We start from the raw sequence: 14392 nt of genomic DNA on the forward strand, positions 1-14392 counted from the left end.
CTCAGTACATTGTTTTCATTGAGGAAATGTACGAGTCTGCTGTTAATGATAATGCAGAGGATTTTACCAAAGTTTCTGTTGACGCATATTCCACGATAGTTATTGGGGTCAAATTTGTCTCCACTTTTGTGGATTGGGGTGATCAATCCTTGGTTCCAAATATTGGGGAAGATGCCAGAGCTAAGGATGATGTTAAAGAGTTTTAGTAGCTAGGAAAAACTAGCTACTAGCTACGGTGGCTAGGAAAAACTCCCTAGAAAATGCAGGAACCTAGGAAGAAACCTAGAGAGGAACCAGGCTCTGAGGGGTGGCCAGTCCTCCTCTGGCTGTCCCGGGTGGAGATTATAACAGAACATGGCCAAGATGTTCAAATGTTCATAGATGACCAGCAGGCATGGCCATTAAGGCCAGATCATTCTTCAAGATGTTCAATAGGGTCAAATAATAATCACAGTGGTGTAGAGGGGCAACAGGTCAACACCTCAGGAGTAAATGCCAGTTGGCTTTTCATAGCCGAGCATTCAGAGGTCGAGACAGCAGGTGCGGTAGAGAGGGAGAGGGAGGGTCGAAATCAGCAGGTCTGGGGGAGAGGTAGTACGTTTGGTGAACAGGTCAGGGTTCCATAGCCGCAGGCAGAACAGTTGAAACTGGAGCAGCAGTACAACCAGGTGGTCTTTGGACGGCCAGGACAGGAAGAGAGAGAGAGAGAGAGATCCTCAGCTCCGTCATCTAACATTTTCTACTGCTTGTGTAACAGTCTTCCTTCTGTCCCTCTCTTCCCCACCTACCTGGGCTCGAACCAGGGACCCTTTGCACACATTGACGACAGTCACCCTCGAAGCATCGTTACCTATCGCTCCACAAAAGCCGCGACCATTGCAGAGCAAGGGGAACAACTACTTCAAGGTCTCAGAGCGAGTGACGTCACTGATTGAAACGCTATTAGCGCGCACCACCGCTAACTAGCTAGCCATTTCACCTCGGTTACACTTGAGCTCCTGTTCCTCTTTATATTTATTTATATTATATATTTAATTTATTTATATTATATTTATATTATCTGAACACTATTGTGAATAATAATAATATAAATTATAAACAGTACCAGCAATCCAAAATGAACCGGAACCTATTTCAGTCCAAGTGGAGCACTGATAAGGAGTAATCAGACTATTTTAGGATGCTTCCACTGGATCAGAGCATAACGTGTTTCCCTTTTCCCTTTTCACGCTGAGTGGTCATCGAAAAGGGAGAGAGCTGGAAGGATTTCTCAAATACATTGAGGAACTATGGTTTCAATGGATTTTAAAAACAGATTTTTGTTTGCTTGCTGTTTTGAGGTGAAGAAAAACACAACTTTGAGAAGCTCCACAGTGGTGGTGTGTTAAGCCAATCACAAATACCGTCAGATCCCCAAATGGGCACATTTATATGCCCTACATTTGCGTGCAGTGAGAAATGTTCCGGGTGGGTAACCACGGTAACTTAGCCTGGTGGATACAGCGCCTGCTGAGCAGGACCATTAAATAGAGGGCTGGTTTGACAGTGACACCCCTTTAAGTGAAGCTCAATGAAAACCCAAAAACCATGTCCTGCACCACAGCAGCCCTCTGCTTCCTCTGTCTAGAGTGGCTCTGAGACACTCTTTTAACAGGGACACAGGGCACACCAACGGTCATTCTTGGGCTGGGAGGGTTACACACAGACATACAGACAGATACACACAGACACACAGACAGAGATACACACAGACAGAGATACACACAGACAGACATACACACAGACAGACATACACACAGACAGAAATACACACAGACACACAGAGAGAAACAGACACACACATTTCTTGTTGATGTACTGAGTGGGTGATCTTCCTGTCTGTTTTTGCACCCCTCGGGCTTGTGCGGTGGAGGAGATCTTGGTAAGCTATACTCAGCATTGTTTCAGGGTAGTAAGTTGGTGGTCTGTTGATAGCCCTTTAGGGGTGTGATGGCTGTACTTTGGTAAAGTGGGTGGGGTTACATCTTGCCTGGCCCTGTCCGAGGGTATCTTCGGACGGGGCCACAGTGTATTTATTTTCATCGGGATAGTTTATACCTGCAGGCTGCAATGTTTTTATTTGTTGGCTTTATGTTGTCTATTTTTACATTGTTGCCAATGGCAAAATAAGTTGCTTTTAGATTTGTATAATTTTCATTTAGATTTGGATAGAATTTTGATTTTATTTAACCTTTATTTAACTAGGCAAGTCAGTTAAAGAACAAATTCTAATTTATCATGATGGCCCTACCCCCTCGGCCAAACCAGGACGACGATGAGCCAATCGTGCGCCGCCCTATGGGACTCCCAATAATGACTGGTTGTGATACAGCCCGGAATCGAACCAGGGTCTGTAGTGATGCCTCTAGCACTGAGATGCAGTGCCTTAGACCGCTGTGCCACTTGGGAGCCCCAATATATATGAAGACGTTATTATAAATGAAATGAAACCGTACGTATGAAAACCATAACTGGCATTTTTTTTTTTTTATTATAATTTTTTTTTACCTTTATTTAACTAGGCAAGTCAGTTAAAAACAAATTCTTATTTTCAATGACGGCCTGGGAACAATGGGTTAACTGCCTGTTCAGAGGCAGAACGACAGATTTGTACCTTGTCAGCTCAGGGATTCGAACTTGCAACCTTTCGGTTACTAGTCCAACGCTCTAACCACTAGGCTACCCTGCCGCCCCAGATAGAATGAAAGGTTTCTGACTCACGTATAGCCTATTACCTGCACATCTTGTCATGATGTGTGTTTTGTCCTATATATATATATATATATATTTTTTTTTTCCCAGCCCCCGTCCCCACAGGAGGTCTTTTGCTAGGCCGTCATTGTAAATAAGAATTTGTTCTTACTGTAACTGACTTGCATAGTTAACTAAAGGTTAAATATTAAAATGTACATTTAAAAAAATGACTGGCAACTTCAGGAGAGTAATGGCAGAATCTGCGAAAGCCAGCAAGAGCGGGAAGAGAATGGTTGAGTTAGGTTATCTAGATCTCTGGCGCCCTCTCGAGGAATTTGTCTTATTTCATCAAACTATAAGCTTAAAGCATCAGACAAGATCAATGCATATAGTTGATTTTATTAAAACACATAGCTTGGCTATATATGGAAAAATACACATCCCAACATTTTGAAAGAACAGATGACTTTAGGTCAACAAATATTTTTTTAACTGTCAGGGACAGCCCTAGTCTTTATAGACTTATCAGTGACAGGAGTAAGAACTGTCTGTCTCTATAGACATATCAGAGACGGGAGTAACTGTCTTTATAGACATATCAGTGACAGGAGTAACTGTCTCTATAGACATATCAGTGACAGGAGTAACTGTCTCTATAGACATATCAGTGACAGGAGTAACTGTCTCTATAGACATATCAGAGACAGGAGTAACTGTCTTTATAGACATATCAGAGACAGGAGTAACTGTCTCTATAGACATATCAGTGACAGGAGTAACTGTCTCTATAGACATATCAGAGACAGGAGTAAGAACTGTCTGTCTCTATAGACATATCAGAGACAGGAGTAACTGTCTCTATAGACATATCAGTGACAGGAGTAACTGTCTCTATAGACATATCAGAGACAGGAGTAAGAACTGTCTGTCTCTATAGACATATCAGTGACAGGAGTAACTGTCTCTATAGACATATTAGTGACAGGAGTAACTGTCTCTATAGACATATTAGTGACAGGAGTAACTGTCTTTATAGACATATCAGTGACAGGAGTAAGAACTGTCTCTATAGACATATCAGTGACAGGAGTAACTGTCTTTACAGACATATCAGTGACAGGAGTAACTGTCTCTATAGACATATCAGTGACAGGAGTAACTGTCTCTATAGACATATCAGTGACAGGAGTAACTGTCTTTATAGACATATCAGTGACAGGAGTAACTGTCTTTATAGACATATCAGAGACAGGAGTAACACTCTCTATAGACATATCAGAGACAGGAGTAACACTCTCTATAGACATATCAGTGACAGGAGTAAGAACTGTCTCTATAGACATATCAGTGACAGGAGTAAGAACTGTCTTTATAGACATATCAGTGACAGGGGTAACTGTCTCTATAGACATATCAGTGACAGGAGTAACTGTCTTTATAGACATATCAGTGACAGGAGTAACTGTCTTTATAGACATATCAGTGACAGGAGTAAGAACTGTCTCTATAGACATATCAGTGACAGGAGTAACTGTCTTTATAGACATATCAGTGACAGGAGTAAGAACTGTCTTTATAGACATATCAGTGACAGGAGTAACTGTCTTTATAGACATATCAGTGACAGGAGTAACACTCTCTATAGACATATCAGTGACAGGAGTAACTGTCTCTATAGACATATCAGTGACAGGAGTAACTGTCTCTATAGACATATCAGTGACAGGAGTAACTGTCTCTATAGACATATCAGAGACAGGAGTAACTGTCTTTATAGACATATCAGAGACAGGAGTAACACTCTCTATAGACATATCAGTGACAGGAGTAAGAACTGTCTCTATAGACATATCAGTGACAGGAGTAAGAACTGTCTTTATAGACATATAGACATACTGTCTCTAACAGTAACTGTCTACTTCGTTGTCTGTCTGTCTGTCCATCTCTCCTCCCCTGTATCGCTCCATGTTTCACTTCATTCAGGGATATAAACATAGACATGGGGAATGGTTAGAAGCTTGGATGGTTAACAGAATACATCATCAAGCACACGTGGATCTGAACAGCAACGCTGCTGTCTCCAGAGAGTGTCTCTTCCTCTGCAGAGACTTTACTCTGTGACTATGAATGGATGTGTTCACTCTGTCTATGTAACTGTGTCTGGAGCTAACTCAATACAAACCAACCCAGCTGTATGAAAGACATCTAGAATCTCTAGAAGACATCTTCAATGAACCATCCGCTACCATACTACCATTGAATATGATGAATGGACAAATCCTCAGAAATCCTGCCTCTCATCTGCTTGATAATGCGCATGTTATTACCATACTGTAGGTTGGATGGTTCAGAGGTATATTTACTGGACCATACTGTAGGTTGGATGGTTCAGAGGTATATTTACTGGACCATACTGTAGGTTGGATGGTTCAGAGGTACATTTACTGGACCATACTGTAGGTTGGATGGTTCAGAGGTACATTTACTGGACCATACTGTAGGTTGGATGGTTTAGAGGTATATTTACTGGACCATACTGTAGGTTGGATGGTTCAGAGGTACATTTACTGGACCATACTGTAGGTTGGATGGTTTAGAGGTATATTTACTGGACCATACTGTAGGTTGGATGGTTTAGAGGTACATTTACTGGACCATACTGTAGGTTGGATGGTTTAGAGGTATATTTACTGGACCATACTGTAGGTTGGATGGTTCAGAGAGGTATATTTACTGGACCATACTGTAGGTTGGATGGTTTAGAGGTACATTTACTGGACCATACTGTAGGTTGGATGGTTCAGAGAGGTATATTTACTGGACCATACTGTAGGTTGGATGGTTTAGAGGTATATTTACTGGACCATACTGTAGGTTGGATGGTTCAGAGGTACATTTACTGGACCATACTGTAGGTTGGATGGTTCAGAGAAAGACTTACTGGACTCTGGGACCTGTGTGGAGGTCAGAGGGTTCCAATTTCCCAACAGTTTCAACAGAGCGGTTCAAGAACATTGTCCCCGCTGTGTCCTGTGAGTGAGTGCTAGAGCTGGAGAGAGAGAGATGCCCTGGCCGTGTGTGAGGGATAGGGGGTAAGCTCAGGTCACTGCGTGCCCTGTCCGAGCCAGGCCTCCTTGCTATGTTTACTGCGGTTTTGGGACAGGGCCTAGGTCCTAGCAGCACAAAGACACGTTGTTGTTACTGACTCTCTAACCTTTGAAGGCTTGTCTCTGTAGGCGGAGCTCTTGTCCTGCCTTCTCCGAGACTCTGCAGCATCCTTCCCTCTCTTTCTTTGCCTTTCTTTTCTTCATTTGTTTCTGTCCTCCCTATCCGTAACAATTTAAGGTGCCCTCAGGCTTGGTCACTGGGTGCCACTTCCATCCTTGGAAGTTCTAGAACTCATTAGTCATCACGGAACTCGCTCTCAACCTCTTCAGAGAGGGACCAGCTCTCAACCTCTTCAGAGAGGGACCAGCTCTCAACCTCTTCAGAGAGGGACCAGCTCTCAACCTCTTCAGAGAGGGACCAGCTCTCAACCTCTTCAGAGAGGGACCAGCTCTCAACCTCTTCTGAGAGGGACCAGCTCTCAACCTCTTCTGGGAGGGACCAGCTCTCAACCTCTTCAGAGAGGGACCAGCTCTCAACCTCTTCAGAGAGGGACCGGCTCTCAACCTCTTCTGAGAGGGACCGGCTCTCAACCTCTTCTGAGAGGGACCGGCTCTCAACCTCTTCTGGGAGGGACCGGCTCTCAACCTCTTCTGGGAGGGACCGGATCTCAACCTCTTCTGGGAGGGACCGGCTCTCAACCTCTTCTGAGAGGGACCAGCATGCTTACTTACAAGCCCTTAACCAACATATTTTTTATTTTTGGGTTACCAGGTGCCTATTTCAAATCACTAGTTGCACGGATGTGTATCCTAATCCGCAGAGCAGAGTTAAGAAGAGTTAAGAGTTAAGAAAATATTTACCAAATAAACTACAGTATAACATTATAAAAAGTAACCCAATAAAATAACAACAACGAGGCTAAATACAGGGGGTACCGGTACTGAGTCACTGTGCGGGGGTACAGGTTAGTTGAGGTCATTTGCACATGTAGGTAGGGGTGAAGTGACTATGCATAGATAATAAACAGTGAGTAGCAGCAGTGTACATGTAGGTAGGGGTGAAGTGACTATGCATAGATAATAAACAGTGAGTAGCAGCAGTGTACATGTAGATAGGGGTGAAGTGACTATGCATAGATAATAAACCGTGAGTAGCAGCAACTTACAAAACAAATGAAGGGGACAAATGTAAAGAGCCCGGTGGCCTTTGGTTAAGCTGTTAAGGAGCCTTTTGGTCCTAGACTTGCCATGCGGAAAACAGTATATGACTTGGGTGACTGGAGTCTCTGGCTTTCCTCTGACACCACCTGTTACGTAAGTCCTGGATGTCAGGAAGCTTGGCCCCAGTGATGTACTGGGCCGTACGCACTACCCTCTGAGGTGCCTTGCGGTCAGATGCCGAGCAGTTACAATACCAGGCGGTGATGCAACCGGTCAGGATACTCTCGATGGTGCAGCTGTAGAACTATTTGAGGATCTGGGGACCCATGCCAAATCTTTTCAGGATCTTCAGGGAGGGTCAAACATGATTTCATTGAGTCTGAACACACATAATTGCTCTTCTCTGTTGTTGTCAATTGTAGTTTGATTGTACATGTTGCAGGTGTTGTTGACTTATATGTCATTTTGTCATTTTCTGTTTATGATTAAAAAGTGTTAGTAAAAGTGAGGAATTATGTTTGTGAATAAAATACCTAATTGGATGAGTTATTGAAAACAGCGGTAACACTTTATGTGGATATGATCTACTACCGGGGTCATCAAGATCACTTCCGGGTCAAAAAGCAAGCTGAGATCTACTGCTCAGATGTCTTTCTTTACAGTAATCTCAGACAAACAGTTTTGTAGGAATGGGGTTTGGGCAGTAGGCCTAATATATATCACAGCATATTGGCTATGTGATTGGCCTGCCAATAATGTTCATTAGATCAGATTATATTTCAAAACTCGAGCTTTGATAACAAAATTGATCAGTTGGTTTAGCACTTGTGAGGCACTGTGGAGCACGAATTGAAATAATTTGCTTTTTTATTTTACTGTTCTGTTGGTACCTGCTGCATCTGAAGGTCAACGAGGTCAAATCACGAGGTCAGTGATCTTCAGGTCGAAAGGTCGGAGGTCTAGAAAGCCACCCGAGTTTCAGACTTAGAATTCCGAGTCGGACGACCGTTCAAAACGATGTTTCCCAACCGCCTCTCACGGTCCCTGCTCTCCTTCTTTTCCTCTGGTGAGACTGACCAGAGAGAGAGGGGACACGGTCTTCCACCTGCTCTCTCCTTCTTTTCCTCCGGTGAGACTGACCAGAGAGAGGGGACACGGTCTTTCACCTGACGGCGAAACTCGAGTCGCACCACATCTGCCTCATGCACAAACTCATGTTGTTCCTATGACCAGAGAAAGTGAAATATTCCTTAATATTAAAATGGACAGGACGAGCTGCTAATAATGATAAAGCCAGGGCTGTCGATACCTGGCTACTGACTCACTGCAGCTGAAGCCCGAGTGGAAGTACGGAGAAGAGCATTTTGTAATAGTGTTGAATAAAAACAGTGACAGAGCTGAATATAAACTTAAACATGAACTCAGTCATTTAAAAACAGTGACAGAGCTGAATATAAACTTAAACATGAACTCAGTCATATAACCAGCAGCTCTTTGCTGGATTCGTTGACAGTTATTACATCTGACGTAGGCTAGTAGCCTATTACACTTGGCTGTGTTCAGGGTCATGGAAGCTCTGTAGCCACGGTGATTTGAGCTATCAGATTAGAAGCTCTGTAGCCACGGTGATTTGAGCTATCCGATTAGAAGCTCTGTAGCCACGGTGATTTGAGCTATCCGATTGGAAGCTCTAGCCACTGTGATTTGAGCTATCCGATTGGAAGCTCTGTAGCCACGGTGATTTGAGCTATCCGATTGGAAGCTCTGTAGCCACGGTGATTTGAGCTATCCGATTGGACGCTCTGTAGCCACGGTGATTTGAGCTATCCGATTGGAAGCTCTGTAGCCACGGTGATTTGAGCTATCCGATTGGAAGCTCTGTAGCCACTGTGATTTGAGCTATCCGATTGGAAGCTCTGTAGCCACGGTGATTTGAGCTATCCGATTGGAAGCTCTGTAGCCACGGTGATTTGAGCTATCCGATTGGAAGCTCTGTAGCCACGGTGATTTGAGCTATCCGATTGGACGCTATGTAGCCACGGTGATTTGAGCTATCCGATTGGGCGCTCTGTAGCCACGGTGATTTGAGCTATCCGATTGGGCGCTCTGTAGCCACGGTGATTTGAGCTATCCGATTGGGCAGACCCGTAGGTGCACTCGATTTAGTCAGATTTGCCGGTCCGCCGTGTACGTGACTCATGGGAAGACTTTACCCAGTGCTCAGGACTTTAGAATCAAGTGCACCTTCCAAAACCAGCTCAACAATATCTGTTTTAAAAGGAGCGCAAGCCTTTATCGTTCGTTGGCTTTTCTACAGAAATATTTGGTGATCAACTAGGAATTATTTATTTGACTTTTTTTTTTTTTTATTGTATTTAACCAGGTAGGCCAGTTGAGAACAAGTTCTCACTTACAGCTGTGACCTGGCCAAGATAAAGCAAAGCAGTTCGACAAAACAACACAGAGTTACACGTGGAATAAACAAACGTACAGTCAGTAACACAATAGAAACATCTGTATACAGTGTGTGCAAATGAGGTAAGGAGGTACGGCAATAAATAGGCCAATAGTGGCGAAGTAATTATAATTTAGCAGATTAACACTGGAGTGAAAGAAGAGCAGATGATGAATGTGCAAGTAGAAGTACTGGGGTGCAAAAGAGCAAAATAAATAAATACAGTATGGGGATGCGGTAGATAGATGGGCTGTTTACAGATGGGTTGTGCAGTGATCTGTGAGCTGCTCTGACAGCTGGTGCTTGAAGTTAATGAGGGAGATAAGAGTCTCCAGCTTCAGTGATTTTTGCAGTTCGTTCCAGTCATTGGCAGCAGAAAACTCGAAGGACAGAGGTGTTGGTTTTGGGGATGACCAGTGAAATATACATGCTGGAGCGCATGCTACGGGTGGGTTTTGTTATGGTGACCAGTGAACTGAGAACTTTACCTAGCAGAGACTTATAGATGACCTGGAGCCAGTGGGTCTGGCGATGAATATGTAGCGAGGGCCAGCCGACTAGAGCATACTGGTCGCAGTGGTGGGTGGTATAAGGGGCTTTGGTAACAAAACAGATGGCACTGTGATAGACTGCAACCAGTCGATCGCGACCACTGCTCTACAGACTACCAGTAACAATTCAACTAACTATCTACTAACCCTAACCTTAACCCTTATGCTAACTCTAAACGTAACCCTTAACCCTAGCCCTAGCTCTAACCCTAACCTTAACCTTTACCCTAACCCTTAACCCTAGCTGTAACCCTAACCTTAACCCTTAACCCTAGCCCTAGCTGTAACCCTAACCTTAACCCTAACTCTAACCCTTTACCCTTAGCCTGACCCTAACCTCAACCCTTATCCTAACCCTAACCTTAACCCATTACCCTAACCTCAACCCTTATCCTAACCCTAACCTTAACCCATTATCCTAACCTTAACCCATTACCCTAACCTCAACCCTTATCCTAACCTTAACCCATTACCCTAACCTTAACCCATTACCCTAACCCTAACCTTAACCCTTATCCTAACCCTAACCTTAACCCATTACCCTAACCCTAACCTTAACCCTTATCCTAACCCTAACCTTAACCCATTACCCTAACCTTAACCCATTACCCTAACCCTAACCTCAACCCTTATCCTAACCCTAACCTTAACCCATTACCCTAACCTAAACCCTTATCCTAACCTCAACCCTTATCCTAACCCTAACCTTAACCCATTACCCTAACATTAACCCATTACCCTGACCCTAACCTTAACCCATTACCCTAACCCTAACCCATTACCCTAACCCTAACCTTAACACATTACCCTAACCCTAACCTTAACCCATTACCCTAACCCTAACTCTTATCCTAACCCTAACCTTAACCCATTACCCTAACCCTAACCTCAACCCTTATCCTAACCCTAACCTTAACCCATTACCCTAACCCTAACCTTAACCCTTATCCTAACCCTAACCTTAACCCATTACCCTAACCCTAACCTTAACCCATTACCCTAACCCTAACCTTAACCCATTACCCTAACCCTAACCCATTACCCTAACCCTAACCTCAACCCTTATCCTAACCCTAACCTTAACCCATTACCCTAACCCTAACCTTAACCCATTACCCTAACCCTAACCTCAACCCTTATCCTAACCCTAACCTCAACCCTTATCCTAACCCTAACCCTAACCCATTACCAGGGATCGTCAACTAGATTCAGCTTCGGCCGATGTTTTCTTGAGCGGATGGACGGGTGGCTGGAACATGATTACTAATAATTTGTAGACCGCAAATTAACCACATGAAGCTAAAACCGATATCATTTTTGACTAAAACATAATAATTTCAAACCTTGATTACATTTGTATGCGATCATGTGTCTCTCTATTGTACGTGGGAATACTTTGGAACAGATTTCTTAAATTAAAATCACTTGTAGCTGATTTATTGTGTTTTTAGTCTTTTATGTTCAACAATGAAAATTGTTAAATAAAAAATGTACTTTTCTTTGCTCAGAAAACTTGGGGGGTGGTCAAATAAAACCACCCGCGGGCCAAATTCGTCATGTTGGGGAACCCTTACCTTAACCTTAACCCTTATTCTAACTTTAACCCGTAACCCTAACTCTAACCCTAACCTTTACCCTAACTGTAACCCTGACCTCAACCCTTACCCTAACCCTAACCTTAACCTTAACCCTTATTCTAACTTTAACCCTAATCTTAACAAGCAGTTGCTTATCAACAGATTTCCATTCCTGCAATGTGTCTGTACGTGTTGTTTAATAACAGTATGTCTTGTATCAACAGGAGTATCCCACTGTAATGGTTGGAGTGTTCATCGAACAGCCCACTCCTTTCCTCTCGCAATTCTTCCAGAGACTCGCGACCCTCGACTACCCCAAAGATAAACTTAATGTCTTCGTTCATAACAACGTGAGTATCTGCAGCTGGGCAGCTGGTTCTTGGTCGACTCAGACACAGCTTCCCATCCATCAAACATGTCCTCTTCTCTCTCTCAGCTCTCTGTAATTTAACTATTAGAAATAATTTTCTGTCTCTGTCTCTCTGTCTGTCTCTGCAGGAGGTTTACCATGAGAGACACATCCAGAAGTTTTGGGAGGAAAATAAAGACGTGTTCAACAGCTTCAAGGTTGTGGGTCCGGAGGAGAACTTGAGCCAAGGAGAGGCCAGGAATATGGGCATGTACGTACGCTACCGACCTGTGTGTATGTGTGATTCTTCTAGTTGTCTCCATCTCTCAAATCTTAAACCTAAATATCTCGTCCCCTAAACCTTCCCCCCTCACCTCACCTCAGAGAGACTAGGGCCCCTAAACCTTCCCCCCATCCTCACCTCAGAGAGACTAGGGCCCCTAAACCTTCCCCCCATCCTCACCTCAGAGAGACTAGGGCCCCTAAACCTTCCCCCCATCCTCACCTCAGAGAGACTAGGGCCCCTAAACCTTCCCCCCATCCTCACCTCAGAGACTAGGGCCCCTAAACCTTCCCCCATCCTCACCTCAGAGAGACTAGGGCCCCTAAACCTTCCCCCATCCTCACCTCAGAGAGACAGAGAGGCCCCTAAACCTTCCCCCATCCCCTCAGAGAGACTAGGGCCCCTAAACCTTCCCTCCATCCTCACCTCAGAGAGACTAGGGCCCCTGAACCTTCCCCCATCCTCACCTCAGAGAGACTAGGGCCCTAAACCTTCCCCCATCCTCACCTCAGAGAGACTAGGGCCCCTAAACCTTCCCCATCCCATCAGAGAGACTAGGGCCCTAAACCTTCCCCCATCCTCACCTCAGAGAGACTAGGGCCCCTAAACCTTCCCCCATCCTCACCTCAGAGAGACTAGGGCCCCTAAACCTTCCCTCCATCCTCACCTCAGAGAGACTAGGGCCCTAAACCTTCCCTCCATCCTCACCTCAGAGAGACTAGCGCCCCTAAACCTTCCCCCATCCTCACCTCAGAGAGACTAGGGCCCCTGAACCTTCCCCCCCATCCTCACCTCAGAGAGACTAGAGCCCCTAAACCTTCCCCCATCCTCACCTCAGAGAGACTAGGGCCCCTAAACCTTCCCTCCATACTCACCTCAGAGAGACTAGGGCCCCTAAACCTTCCCCCCATCCTCACCTCAGAGAGACTAGGGCACCTAAACTTTCCCTCCATTCTCACCTCAGAGAGACTAGGGCCCCTAAACCTTCCCCCCATCCTCACCTCAGAGAGACTGGGGCCCCTAAACCTTCCCTCCATCCTCACCTCAGAGAGACTAGGGCCCCTAAACCTTCCCCCTCACCTCACCTCAGAGAGACTAGGGCCCCTAAACCTTCCCCCATCCTCACCTCAGAGAGACTAGGGCCCCTAAATCTTCCCCCCTCACCTCAGAATAGCTTAGCCTGTTCCCAGATCTGTATGAACTAGCTGCGTGACAAGGAACATAGGAGAAGGCAAGACAGCACAAACAGATCTGACACCAGGCTAGGTTGGGAGTCCCATAGGGCGGTGCACAATTGGCCCAGCGTTGTCCAGGTTTGGCCTACACTCATCATTGTAATTAAGAATTTGTTCTTAACTGACTTAGCTAGTTAAATAAAGGTTAAAAAAAGGTTAGACAGCACAAGCAGATATGGTACCAGGCTAGGTTACACAACACAAACAGATCTGACCCCAGGCTACGTTAGACAACACAAACAGATATGGTACCAGGCTAGGTTAGACAGCACAAACAGATCTGTCTCCAGGCTAGGTAAGACAACACAAACATACCTGGTACCAGGCTAGGTTAGACAACACAAACAGATCTGGTACCAGGCTAGGTTAGACAGCACAAACATATCTGTCTCCAGGCTAGGTTAGACAGCACAAACAGATCTGGTACCAGGCTAGGTTAGACAACACAAACAGACCTGGTACCAGGCTAGGTTAGACAACACAAACAGATCTGGTACCAGGCTAGGTTAGACAGCACAAACATATCTGTCCCCAGGCTAGGTTAGACAGCACAAACAGATCTGACCCCAGGCTCTCAATGAACTCATTGAACTATCACAAAGAGAGCATGCCAATGTTTTAGATCACTAGACAGGACAAGACAGAGTAGGACGGGACAGGATGGGGCATGACAGGACAGGACAGGGCAGTTCGGGACAGGACAGGGCAGTTCAGGACAGGGCAGTTCGGGACAGGACAGGACAGGGCAGTTCAGGACAGGGCAGTTCGGGACAGGACAGGGCAGTTCAGGACAGGGCAGTTCAGGACAGGGCAGTTCGGGACAGGGCAGTTCAGGACAGGGCAGTTCAGGACAGGGCAGTTCAGGACAGGGCAGTTCGGGACAGGGCAGTTCAGGACAGGGCAGTTCAGGACAGGGCAGTTCGGGACAGGACAGGGCAGTT

The 14392-nt window shown here is 45.1% G+C and overlaps 1 pseudogene; it reads left to right on the forward strand.

Annotated features, from left to right (window-relative positions):
* LOC115124511 (procollagen-lysine,2-oxoglutarate 5-dioxygenase 2-like) overlaps positions 1 to 14392 on the forward strand; it is a 133880-nt pseudogene that overhangs the window by 83050 nt on the left and 36438 nt on the right.

The sequence above is a fragment of the Oncorhynchus nerka genome, linkage group LG22, assembly GCF_034236695.1.
Source record: "Oncorhynchus nerka isolate Pitt River linkage group LG22, Oner_Uvic_2.0, whole genome shotgun sequence".
Classification (NCBI taxonomy): domain Eukaryota; kingdom Metazoa; phylum Chordata; class Actinopteri; order Salmoniformes; family Salmonidae; genus Oncorhynchus; species Oncorhynchus nerka.